Source organism: Colobus angolensis, unplaced genomic scaffold (genome assembly GCF_000951035.1).
Source record: "Colobus angolensis palliatus isolate OR3802 unplaced genomic scaffold, Cang.pa_1.0 Scaffold210, whole genome shotgun sequence".
In the NCBI taxonomy this organism is placed as follows: Eukaryota; Metazoa; Chordata; class Mammalia; order Primates; family Cercopithecidae; genus Colobus; species Colobus angolensis.
Genome location: NW_012115267.1, coordinates 3,235,205 through 3,247,672, shown reverse-complemented (window position 1 = coordinate 3,247,672; position 12,468 = coordinate 3,235,205). Strand labels below are relative to the sequence as shown.

Sequence of the window (12,468 nt, the reverse complement as noted above, 5' to 3'; positions counted from 1 at the left end):
ATTTACTGTCTCACAGTTCCTGAGAGCAGACGTCCTAAGTCGAGGTGCCGGCAGGGTTGGTTTCCTCGAAGCCTCTCTCCTTGGCTTGCAGACACCTGCCTTTTCCCCATGTCCTCACATAGTCATCGCTCTGTGAGTCTGTGTCCTAATCTCTTCTCCAAGAGAACACTAGTTATATAGGATTAGGGCCCACCCATACAACCTCATTTTACACCTTTAAGGCCCCATCTCCAAATACAGTCATATTCTGGGGTACTGGGGGTAGGACTTCCACTCTGAATTCAGGGAGGACCCAATTCTGCCCACAACAGGCCTCATCTTCACCTTATTCTTCAGTGACCGGGTACAGTGGCTCACACCTGTAATCCCAGCCCTTTGGGAGGCCGAGGGAGGTGGGTCACCTGAGGTCAGGAGTTCGAGAGCAGCCTGGCCAACAAGGTGAAACCCTGTCTCTACTAAAAATACAAAAAACTAGGCAGATGTGGTGGCATATGCCTATAATCCCAGCTACTCAGGAGGCTGAGGCACGAGAATCGCTTGAACCCGGGAGGTGGAGGTTGCAGTGAGCCGAGATCAGGCCATTACACTCTAGCCTGAACAACAATAGGGAAAGTCCATCTCAAAAAAAAATTGTTTTTTTCTTCAATACCTCCAGGGCCCTAAATGCTGAGCAATGACCACACGCCATGAGGAAACTGGGCCTAGGCTCTGAGACCTCATAGCACCTCACTGCTTTGCCCACCCAGGGCCCAGCTTTGAGAATGTGATATGAATATCCATTAATAAACACCTGCTTTGTTCATGACCCTGTTCCAGTGAATGAGATGAACTGGCCAGGAGGAGATGGCCAACCCTCTGTGCCACCTCAGCCGTACCCCCTGTGTGCCAGTGACTATGGAGCTTCTTGGGATGGCACCCCAGTGCTGGGTTGGTTGATTTGCTCATTCATTCCTTGATATTCTTACCTGCCATGTACTCTTGGTCTGGTGGGTTCAGCAGGAGGAATGAGGGGCAGCAGGCAGGAGGCTTCCATGTTGATCCTTGGTTTTCCAATAAGCTGGGAGATCTTGGGCAAGTCACCTAATTATTGATTCATGATCTCTAAATTAGGGAGCCTTTTCTGCTTTGCCTGCTATGTAAGGATTTTATGAAGTTCAAATGGAATCATGTGTATGAAAGTGTTTTATAAACTGTAAAGTGCTATGTAAATGTGAGAAGTCATTACATTCACATTTTTATCCCATTTGACCTCCTGCTACTTTGCCCACTGGGATCTACTAGTGAGGCACTGGCATTTTTCAGGATGGAACCAGCCTAAAGACTAGCTTTGGGGAGAGCCTGCTCACTCATTACCTGGTTTTCTGTTTCTTTATTTTGCTTTGCTTTTTAACCACCACCACCCCAACTTGCCTCTCTGGTCTTCTCCACCTGCCCACAGATAGGTCCGAAATACACACGTGAAATCTAGCAGAAATGTTCCTTTAGAGTCACTGAGGAAACATTTTTTTCAGTGAAGTGTACTGGTACAAACCCAGCCCCCCTCTTTTACCTAAACCTCTCAGCAGGGATTGATGAGGCATGGATGAATAACGTCCATGTTCTCCAAAAACATAAACCAAGATGCAGGGCAAATACACGAGTGGTGACAGTCCTGGAGACTAAGGGGCCCCAGACTAACGACCCTTGTTCTCCAGCCCTGCCCTGAGGGTCTTCTTTCTATTTCTTCCACATCTGCGTTGCCAGGACTCCCATGTCCAGAACCCAGAGGCCGAAGCGGTGGGGCCAGGGGAAGGAAGAGTTCTGCTTAACTCATGGCTCATCTTCAGAAGATCGCTTTAGGAAACACTGCTTGGGAAACGCCTGCAGAAGGGCGGAAGTCCTGAACCAGCCTGGCCTCTATGACTAATCCTTGGGTCAGTATCAAGGCCTTCCTGAGAACATTAAAATACCCAAGGTTGACTCAGGTAGTTTTTCCCTGGTGTGTTCCTAGAAGCTCTCCTGTCACTAAGTTTAGCCTGCCAGTGAGTCTGGGCCACACCGCATGCTACATCCCCTTCTTGGAAATCCAGTTGCACAATAGTGCATTGAAGGCTCTGGAGGTTCTGCAGTAAAGAAATCTTGACTTCTGAACTCTCTTGAACCTACGTTCCCCTCTCGCCCTTTATTCTGTTTGCTTATTGATCCTCTCTGGAACCCTCTTCTGGAAATGTTCGTGGAGTGATGGCACTCTAGGGCACTTTCTTTTATGCTCAGCTTGGGGCAGGGGAAGATGGCACTTGGGGTGAGGGGTATGGCTCTTAGATGACCCATCATGAGGGTCATCAGAGGAAGTGGAGGAGGAGAGCAGACAGGGTACAGCTGTGTGAGCTGAGGTCTGTATGACCCTGAGGTCTGGCAACACTGGCCCTGGCCAGGCTCCAGGGAGGGCCTTGCAGGAGAGATACGGCAGGTGGAGTCAGGGGAGACCGGGAGAGGTGGCATCCTCTGGTGGGGGATGGACCAGGAGGGCTGCTCATGCTTCAGACTGAGAAAGAACCCCAGGACTCCTGGGAGGCAGAGGACCCACGTGGGTCCCTCCAAATGTGGATTTTTCTTTTTTGGCATATCCTTTCAGGTTAGAGAGTAGAACCTGCCTGCCTCATCGAAGACAGTGGGGCATCTACTCTTTATCCTGTTAAGGAGGACCCTAGGGCCACGTTTCTGGGCTGAGCTGCCCCAGTTGATGGCAGTGATTGTGATGCTGGTCTCAGCTCTGCTGATGGGGCAAGACTGGGGGAAGAGAAAACATGGAAGGTCCGGTAATCACTCTTGTAAGTTAGCCTTGGGACCCTGAGGTTGGGCTGGCCATGGAGCGGTGGGAAAACTGCCCCAGGGAAAAGGAGCCGCCTGGAGAGGGGCAGATGGGAGAATGGAGGTGCACGAGTGGATTCGGATCACGGGAGGAGATTCTGCCTGGCGGGTGCCTTTCTGAAGGAAGAAATCAGTTGTGACCAGTGTAGCAGGCTCCCAGGGATCCAGTGCAAATGGTTGTGCTTATTGCCAGCACACGGATGTGTATGTGTGTGGGGGGGTGGGGGGGGGGGCATGACGAGGGGGCGGGGCCTGCATTGGCCAGGGATGGGCTGTTTGCTGGTGGGAGCCCATGTGGGTGTCACACCATCAGTGTCCAGCTGGCTGGGCTGGCCGCAGCTCCTGTAGGAGCCTGTGTTCCTGGGAAGCCTCTCTCTGGGGAAGGGCAGGGTGGGCAGGCTGTGTGCAAAGGAGAAACCCACGCTGCCCATGTCCACACAGCTGTGTGGGCACCAGGACCTGCTGAGATGTCATTCCAGGCTGCCTGAAGCAGCCAGCTTTCTGCAGAAGAGAGAGGGAGGACAAAGCATTGTGCAGGCAGGGAGCAGGCAAGGAAAAGAAGGGATTTGAGTAGATGGCAGGGCAAAAAGGGCAAGAAAAAAATTGGGAAATGGCTCAAGAAGTGTCAGGGTCCCAGGCATCTGTGTCAGGACACTAATGGCATTTGGGCAGGACAGTCCTTCACGGAGGGGACTGTTGCTCACTGAGACATGTTCAGCCTGCCCAGCCCCCACCCACCATATCCCAGGGATGCCCTTAGTCATCAAGATAACCATAGACGCCCCCAAGCTGCCTCTGGAGGAGGTGGTCACCAAGCCCCCCTTATCTCTGACGGTCTGAGATGATGGAGTGGAGCTGGGAGGGGCCCTCCCAGGGTCCATCCCAGGGGGTAAGGACAGCCACTGGGCTCTCAGTCTCCAACTCTAGGGCCACAAAGAGCAGATGGACTGGGAGAGGCTGTTGAAGGTGTGTTTTTCCCAAATCAGCAAACCACTATTGAGTCAGGTGCTGAGGCCAGCCCTGGAGACAGGAGGAAAAGTCAAATGTGACCCTGAACCCCAGAGAGCTCAGAATCCAGCAGGGGAGGTGGACGAGCAACAGCAACCACCCCACGTTCACTCACTACGCAGACCGATGAGGGTATCCAGTCGCTGCATTACCCAGTGAGCATGGGTGCAGCTGCAGTCATGGGGAGACCCCCAGGCTCAGTGGTGCAACCCCAGAGCAGTCCTGTGTTCCAGCTGGCGGATGGGGCAAAAAGTGTGGGGAGGCACATCCACCTCTGAAACGCCTGCTCCTGGAAGTGGCAGAGACTCCTCTCCCCATTCTCTGGACCTGCCATGTGGCCACATCCAGCTTCAGGGAGTTTGGGGAGGGGGCCCGGAAAGAAGAGGAAACTGGCTGTGGATACCCACCAACCACCTGTCCCGGCCCCCCTCAGCTGGTAACAGGAAAAGAAGCAGCCCTATGGGTGGATTTTTCACCTGGGGAATCTTTACCTTTCAAGCAATGTCTATTATCACTTGGTCCATGTCTAAGATAAATAATGTTTCACTGTCAGACATAGTCAATAACCACCAAAGTACTAATTTAGAATCCTAGAACGTTAAGACTCAAAAAGACCTCAGGAATGGTCCAGTTCAACCCTTTTGATGTTCAAAGGGGACTCTGATGCCCAGAGGAGAGGTTCCTGGGTCAAGATCACCCAGGTGGGGGGCTCTGCCCAGGCTGCCACAGTGGCTGCTCCAGGTGTCCAGGAGGCAAGGGAATCCACAGAGGATGCAAGCTCAAGCCAAATGTGCAGGTTTATTTTAGGACCTCAAGCTGCCACCCCAGCCTCTTGCCCTTGCCCCTGCTGGGAGAGTCAGAGTCACCTCCTCCTCCTCAGTCAGAATGACTCAGATGCCCGCGTCAGACATTCTCCCCTCCCCGCCAGCCTGGGAGACGTCTCTCCGAAACTGTCTGCTCCCTAAGCCACAGCTTACAGGCAAGATGAAGCAGTGTCGCACAGCCCTGTTGCCTCACTCATCCTGCCCTCGGGTCTTGTTTCTGCCTCTTCACAGCAGCACCCCCATGAAGCTTCCATGTGCACCTCTGCAGCCCCATCTCGCACTACTGCAGTGGGAACGAGCCTTTGTGGGGAGGTGACAGTGGCCCACATATCCCTCTGTGGGGCGACAGGAGTGTGGGTTCTGGGGACCACTGTGTGCGGACACCTGTAGCTCAGGTGGGCCTCTCGAGTGTTCTGCCAGCCTGTTGCAGGTGGGGAGTGTGAGGTCTGGTTTTTGAAGACCTGGATGCATGTCCTGGGTAAGCTGCTTGAGCCTCAGCTGCATCATCTAGAAAATGGCCACAATGATTGCAATGCCTCAAAGGACAGTGTATGAGGAAGTGATTTGTAAACTCTTTTGTGCTGTCCACGTGCTTTGGAGGAAAAGCTTTCCTCAGGACTGGCCTCGGGAGCTGGTCAAGCAGACCATGGGATTGGGGCTGTCTTGATTGATTGCTAACTTTGAGTCAGCCCGGGCAGGTGCTGTCTCTAATGGATAAATGTGAAAACCAAGGCTCAGAGTGGCTAAGCCACGTCCACAAAAGTGCAGAACCTGCCAGGAGGCAGAACCACAACTAGAATGGAGCAACTCTGTCATTGTACAGTCCAGGACTTGGTGGCTTATGTCCAAAATCAGGAACAGACTAAATGTTTCACCAGGGACAGAAATGTCAGTGTATTCCTGAAGATGCAATAGAAATGGTGGAAGGCAGAAAAATTGAGCAGACAGAAATGGAGGCTAAAAATAGTCTCTTTCAAACAGGCAGAGAGCAGACCAGTTTGAGAGGAGAGAGGGGGTCAGAAGGCTTTCCAGGACTCGGATGTGCCTGCTTTGGGCAGAGGCGAGGCACAGGGAGGGCTGTCTTAGAGGCAAGAAGGGCTGCTGATTGCTAAAGAACCCATGGGTGCGACTCCCTGGAAGGAAAACTGAAGCAGCGCAAAACACCAAAGTCAGGGTGCATTTGGGGGACGCCAAAGAAGGCGGGACTTCAAGATGGCAGGGACTTCAGAGAATACAGAGCCCCCTCTTCCCCAACCCCTTTGCCATTTTATAGCTGGCTAAACTGAAGCGTGAAGCATGACTTACCCAGGAACCCAGGTAATGTGGGCGCACATCCATTGCTCAGCCCTGCTACCTTGCCATGTTATGAGGCACCTACGATGTGCTCAGTTGTTAGGGGAAAATGCCACTGCCTATTTGAGGACAGCCCCTGTGTAGCAGGAAGGCAGGAGCCAGCCCTGGGCTCAGTGGAGGATGTTTCAGCTCCCAGGCTGAGTTACCAGGAAAGGCTCCACGGAAGAGATGGGATGTAGCTGGGCTTGGAGGGAAAGACGGAGTTCAGGTGGAATGCGAGGAAGGAGTAAGTTGTTCACAAGCCAGGAAGGAATACAAACGTTCTCGAGGCTATTAGTCTCCCAAAGCAGGGATTTCCCAGGATAAAAAAACTTATTAGGTAAAAATGCAAGTAGAGTGAAAGAAAAAACATACGTAGATGAGACTGCAGTTAGTGTGGCTAATACGACGCTCATCATGGCCACAGAACCTAAATGCCTGGGAAATGGTACATCCAAGGATAAAGTAATGTCCTCAGTGCAGGCAGAGAGCTGGGTCATATGGTGAAGCCACTGGATGGTGGAGCTGGCCAAGGATTTTGAAGATTACATGATAGAAGCCCTGGAGAGTTTTTCTGAAGAATAAGGGAACTGACAAGACCCATAAGACAACTTCCTCTCATAGTTCATAGTTACGAAGTGACTATCTTGTAACTGTGATTAGAAAACAATCAGCTCTATAATCTTGTGTTCCCTCTTTGCCATGGGTGCTGGGGAGCTCAGAGCTAAAGTCTGTACTCAATTGTGTCCATTACCATGAGTCTAGCCTTTTAAAAGAAAGTTATAATCAGTCTCCCTTCCACCACATATCCCATTTAGCATGTCTTGTCTTTATTTTTACAATAATGATTTTTTAAATTTTATGCTGTGTCATATCCTTTTAGCAAATAGTCAGGATGTAAGGAAATATTTTTAAAGTGGTTCAAAGACTTTCTACAGGAGTAACAAAGAGTAAAGTCATGTACAGTATGCTTTCTAGTTTTAACCATTGAGGTCTTTGTCACTTTTTCTGTTTTCCTTTTTGCTTTGTCTTTAACACTATGTGCACTTAGCTCAGGGATCAATTTTGTGCTCAGTGACAATAAGTATCCTTAACCTGAGATACGTAGATTCATGGACCTTGCCATTTCTTACAGTGGCTCACGTTCTTTCACGTTGCAAGTTATTTTTATTATTTGTGTGCCTCCTGTTATGAACGATCACAATTCTTTTTGGAAGTCGAAGAATTATAAATGCCTGGAGGGAAAAGGGAATGAAAGAATAGAGTATGCAAGTATTTGAAATGTCTAAGGAAACTTGACAGAAGTTGATTTATATTTGACAGATGGCAGAAAATGAAAAGTTTAATGAGGGAAAAGCTGAGAAGAAGTCAGTGACAATTCTTGCAGTATACTTTTGACTAAGCACTTTATTTCTTTCTATAAATTATTCTGCTTCCTTTCTTTTAAGATGTCGGGAGCTTTCTTCCTTCTTGGCACGATAACAGATTATGAACTATGTGATCAGATGATGGCCCACCACCACGAGGGGCAGAAGAGTCAGGATGAAACAGCTAGTTAAACAGTTTTAGTTTGTTATTCACAAGGCTCTAATTAACTAAGGCAGAGATGCACAAGAATGGAAAGCTTTAGCCTCTCTTTCCTAGCTGAAAGATTAATGGAGAGGGAGTGTGTCTCAGAAAATAAGTGGGGTTGTGGTTGGAGCACTGGGAAGGGAGGAAATGCATGAAAGATGAAGGAAACCATTTATTGGAAAATAAACAGGAAATGGGGCAGAGCAGAGTGAGACTGGAGGACGCAGGAAAGCAACATGGGGAAGCGATGCATGAAAGAGATAGAACCCAAACGCAGTAGAAAGGGAAGGACTGATGGATGTTGATATAAAAGAGAACTTCAGAAGGCTGCATGAAATAGAGGCGGAACAAGGCACTCAGTAAGCTTTTTGTCAGACCCGATGGGAAGTTCAGAAGATTAAGGGAAGTTATTAGCTTGAGGAAAAAGTTAAAGAGAAAGGGATGCATTCTGGGGCCATCAGTTAAATCCCAGTGTCGAGGAGCCACTATGGGGAGACTTGATGAACAGCAAATGGAGAGTATCTGTGGCCAGGTACAAGTTGCAGGTGGGAAAGGGAGTGAGGGGATTCCAAAAAATTTTACTGAGCCAAGCATATCAGGAGATCTCAGAACTCCTCATCTCCATGGATGTTCCTGGCATCGGCCTCTCCCCATATATTAAAATTTAACCCTTACCGGTACCTCCCCTACCCAAGTCTGACTTCCCAGCCATGTTATGCATTTAAGTGCTTGTGCTGGACTAATGCTGGGTGCTGTAATAATAGAGCAATGCCATAACATAATCTCAGTAGCATAATAGGACATTTTTTTTTTTTTTTTTGAGACAGGGTCTTGCTCCGTTACCAGGGAGCTGGGGAGGAATAATTCAGAGGTGAGATGGTGAGATCATAGCTCAGTGCAGCCTCCAAATCCTGGATGCAAGTGATCCTCCCACCTCAGCCTCCCAAGTAGCTAGGACTACAGGCTCACACCACCACACCTGGCTAATTTTGTCTTGTGGGATTTTTTTTTTTTAACTTTCCTTTTTGTTCTTTCTTTGCATTATTTTTTTAACTTTGATTTATTTTTCTTTATTAAGTCTGTCCCTCTGAAGACCAGCTAATCTTATTTTATATTACTTTATTTATTTATTTGTTTGTTTGTTTGTTTAGGTAGAGACAGGGGTCTCACTTATGTTGCCCATGCTTGGTTTTGAACTCCTGGTCTCAAGTGATCTTCCCACTTTGGTCTCCTATAGCACTAGGATTACAGCCATGAGCCACTGCACCCAGCCTTAATAGGACTTAAATTCATTTCTTGGCCCATATAGGAGCCCAAATGCCAATTTGTGGCTGGCATTCCATGTGAGGATTGAAGAACCCAGGCTCCTCCATCCTCCATCTCCAGGGGCTCTGGAGTCCTTCACTTCTAGCCAATGCATGAGGAAAGAGAGCAGAGAATTACCTGTGGGAGAATTTCAGTACCAAGCCTGGAAGGGACACCCACTTCCACTCACCTCCCATTGGCTAGAACTCAGGCACATGGCCACACTGATTGTCAAGGAGGCTGGGAGGTGGGACTGGCTCTGTGCCCAGGGAAAGGAGAACAGTTTTCGTAAGTACGTAGCTGTTTATGTCACAGTATTTAAAAAAAGAGTTTGTTCCATAAAATAGATGAAACTCCAACTAAAAACCAGATCACATTAAAGAGTAATTATGTTTACTATTGTGGGATTCTTTGCTTTTAAAAGATCTAGATAAATTGTTTTAACTAGAAGCTCTCCCTCGCTAGTGCGTTTAATCGGCCAGTCAGTCCCCATTTTGCCTGGGTCTTTGCTGGACCAGGCATGCAGAGGAGAGACGGTGTTAATGAAATATCTCCTGACCTCATGGAGCTGGATGTATTGGTGTGTGTGCATTTGATTTATAAGATCTTACCAGGGGGATAAGGAGAGTTGGGGCTACATGAAGGAACATACAAATAAAGGCATCAACCTAGGAGGAGATCTGATTCCATTGATAAATATTTGGCTTATAGATCACATGTCACAGTTGGCCCCCTGGGTCTTTTGAGAAGCCTGCAGCTCCTCCCCACCCTCTGGCCTTGGCTCCCAGGCCTCCTGGCACGTGACAATTTGTGTTGCTCTCCATGGTCCACTTCCTTGAGTGCCTGGACCCGGACTAGCCCAGGGCAGGATGGGCCAATGTGTGCAGCGTCTCCTCTTGTCCTGTCATACTTCCGGATGGGATATTATTTGCCGTCTGCTGTCAGGTCTGGTTTCTCTGAGCATCCTGGTTTTCCTGGCCTGTCTGTCCCATGGAATGCGGTGCTTTCAGATCATTTTCCCCTGGATGTGTGAGCCAGCCACTGTCCTGGTTTCACCCTGTTAGAATTCTTGCTTGTTTTTTGGAGGGAGGAGCAGGGCCAGCCGAGGGACACGGGCAGGGAAGCTAAGAGCAGCAGCAGCTGATGCTGGCTGTGTCCTTGCCTGACCCAACCACACAGACTCATTTTAACAGCCTCCAGTGATGTCCTGGCACCGTCACCGACGGCTGCCCTCCTGCCTCTTCTTCTGCCCAGCCCCCTTCCTTCTTCTCCTTCTATGGGCCAAGTAGGTTTAATGGGCTGGCCTCACCCTGGGCTTCTGCTCCTGGAAGAGGGGAATGGATGTTTAATTCTGTTTCCTTTGTACTTCCACAGCCCCCAGGACATGCCCTTCCACCAGGGCAGGGTGGTCTTTCAGGGCGTGTTGAATGAGTGAATGAATGAACAGATATGCATGAGGGAGATTCACCCAGACAGGCCTGTGCTTCTCCCAAATGGGATTGTCAGATGGTGGCTCCTAGTCACAGTGTCTATTCCTATTTTTACTTATTCAGAAATGTTTTTTTTTTTGAGACAGGGTCTCACTCCATCACCCTGACTGGCATGCAGTGGCATGATCACAACTCACTGCGTCCTCAGCCTCCCCAGGCTCAGGTGATCCTCCCACCTCAGCCTCCATAGTTGCTGGGACTACAGGTGCACACCATCACGCCTGGCTAATTTTTGTATCTTTTTGTGGAGATGGGGTTTTGCCATGTTGCCCAGGCTGGTCTCGAACTTCTGGGGCTCAAGTGATCCTCTCACCTGGGCCTCCCAAAGTGCTGAGATTACAGGTGTGAGCCACCACACCCAGCCAACTCAGAATTGTGAAAACAGCACTCTCCAAGTGGATATCTATCCTGCTTTAGCCCCAGCAAGGAACCTTTGCCATTCATGGTGCTGTGGTCCAGCTGTTTCATCCAGAGCTGGCAGATGAGCCATCTCCAACGTCTGCCCCTAGGTGGACGTTACCTTCAGAACACAGGCTCCAGACCTGGCTCCAAACCCTGCCTTGGAGATCTTGGGTAAGTTGTTTCTCCTCGTTGAGCCGTTATCTGCAAAATGGGGATAAGAATATTTACCCTTCATCAGGGTTTGTATCGGGATTAAAAGAGGTATTTCCTTTATGGCACACATGCTATTTAAATGGAAATTCCATTTACATGGAATTATTTTAATTCTCTCTTCTCATCTACAAGACTTGTTTTCTGCTCCATCCACAGAGCCCAGTGCAGTGCAGGATGTAATAAGTATTTATTGGATGAAATGCCAGAGAAACAGCAAACTCAGCACTTGGCACATAGTAGGCAGGCATTGAATAGCGGTGATTCCTGTCCACTTTGTCTTCCCCGTCTAGATTGCGAGCTCCTGTGTGTGTGGGAAGCGTAACCTCCTCTTTGTCAGGACTTTGTAACCTCTTAGTCCCTTGTATCAAGGAGAAAAACCCAAACAGACCAATAATCACGTAGAAACGAGTCCCTGGGCATCCGAGGATCAGGCTGGGGTCTCCCACAACTGTCCCTCTGGGAGTACAGGGAGCACCCCTAGTTCCAGGCAGGTGGCACCATCATGGCACGGCGGGGCTGCGGAGGAGGCTGGGGCTGTAGGTCCAGCATGGTCTAGGGAAGGTCTGCAGTGCAGGCTGGAGGGAGGGAGGCCTGGAGAGGTGGAGGCATGGAGGCAGGGAGGCGGGAGGAGGGGAAAGCCCTGCTGCTGACTGTCTCCTCCCCACACTAGCTGTCTCGCCAAAGTCTGGCTCTTAGTCACTGTCCTGATGTCACCTACCTTTACCTGCTAGCACCCCTAAGCCCAGAACTTAGGGTTATTTCTCATTATCTCCACCTGCCACCCTCTCCAACCTCTGATCCAACCCTGAGCTTGTGGCTGCTGTGGGGAGTGGCGGTAAAAGTGGTAACACCAGAGTGCACTTACATCAGAAAGCTTTAAAAAAAAAAAAAATGGAATTGGCCGGGCGCAGTGGCTCACACCTGTAATCCCAGCACTTTGGTAGGCCAAGGCGGGAGGATCACGAGGTCAGGAGATCGAGACCATCCTGGCTAACAGGGTGAAACCCCATCTCTACTAAAAACAAAAAATTAGCCGGGCGTGGTAGCGGCGCCTGTAGTCCCAGCTACTCGGGAGGCTGAGGCAGGAGAATGGCGGGAACCCGGGAGGCGGAGCTTGCCGTGAGCTGAGATCCGGCCACTTGCACTCCAGCCTGGGCGAAAGAGTGAGACTCCGTCTGAAAAAAAAAAAAAATGAATTTTAAACCAGACCTTACTGCCTGTCTCTGGCCACTGTCAAAAAGCGGAATCCCCTGAGCTGGGCGAGCTATTGGACTTAGAGATTTTGTGGAATGCCTAACACCCATCCTGTCACCTACAGGGACACTGCGGGAGCGTTGTTTTTTAGGTGCCACCCTGCGCGCCACCTCCCTTCATCCTGAACACTCCTGGATCCTGGAAATGCTGTCGTCCCCGTGGACCGCGTTCCAGCGGGGTCGCACAGGGGGTTAGAGGGGGCGAGAGGGCGCCGCGGG

General features: G+C 49.9%; 1 protein-coding gene and 1 long non-coding RNA gene across 2 annotated transcripts in view; both read left to right on the top strand.

Moving 5' to 3' along the window:
- Positions 1–12,468, top strand: part of XKR6 (XK, Kell blood group complex subunit-related family, member 6) — a 299,994-nt gene that overhangs the window by 129,320 nt on the left and 158,206 nt on the right. The gene's annotated exons all lie outside the window — the stretch shown is intronic.
- Positions 4,839–9,287, top strand: LOC105512384. The gene is made up of 2 exons (XR_001001839.1): positions 4,839–5,077; positions 8,896–9,287. It is a non-coding gene; the product is annotated as an uncharacterized LOC105512384 (long non-coding RNA).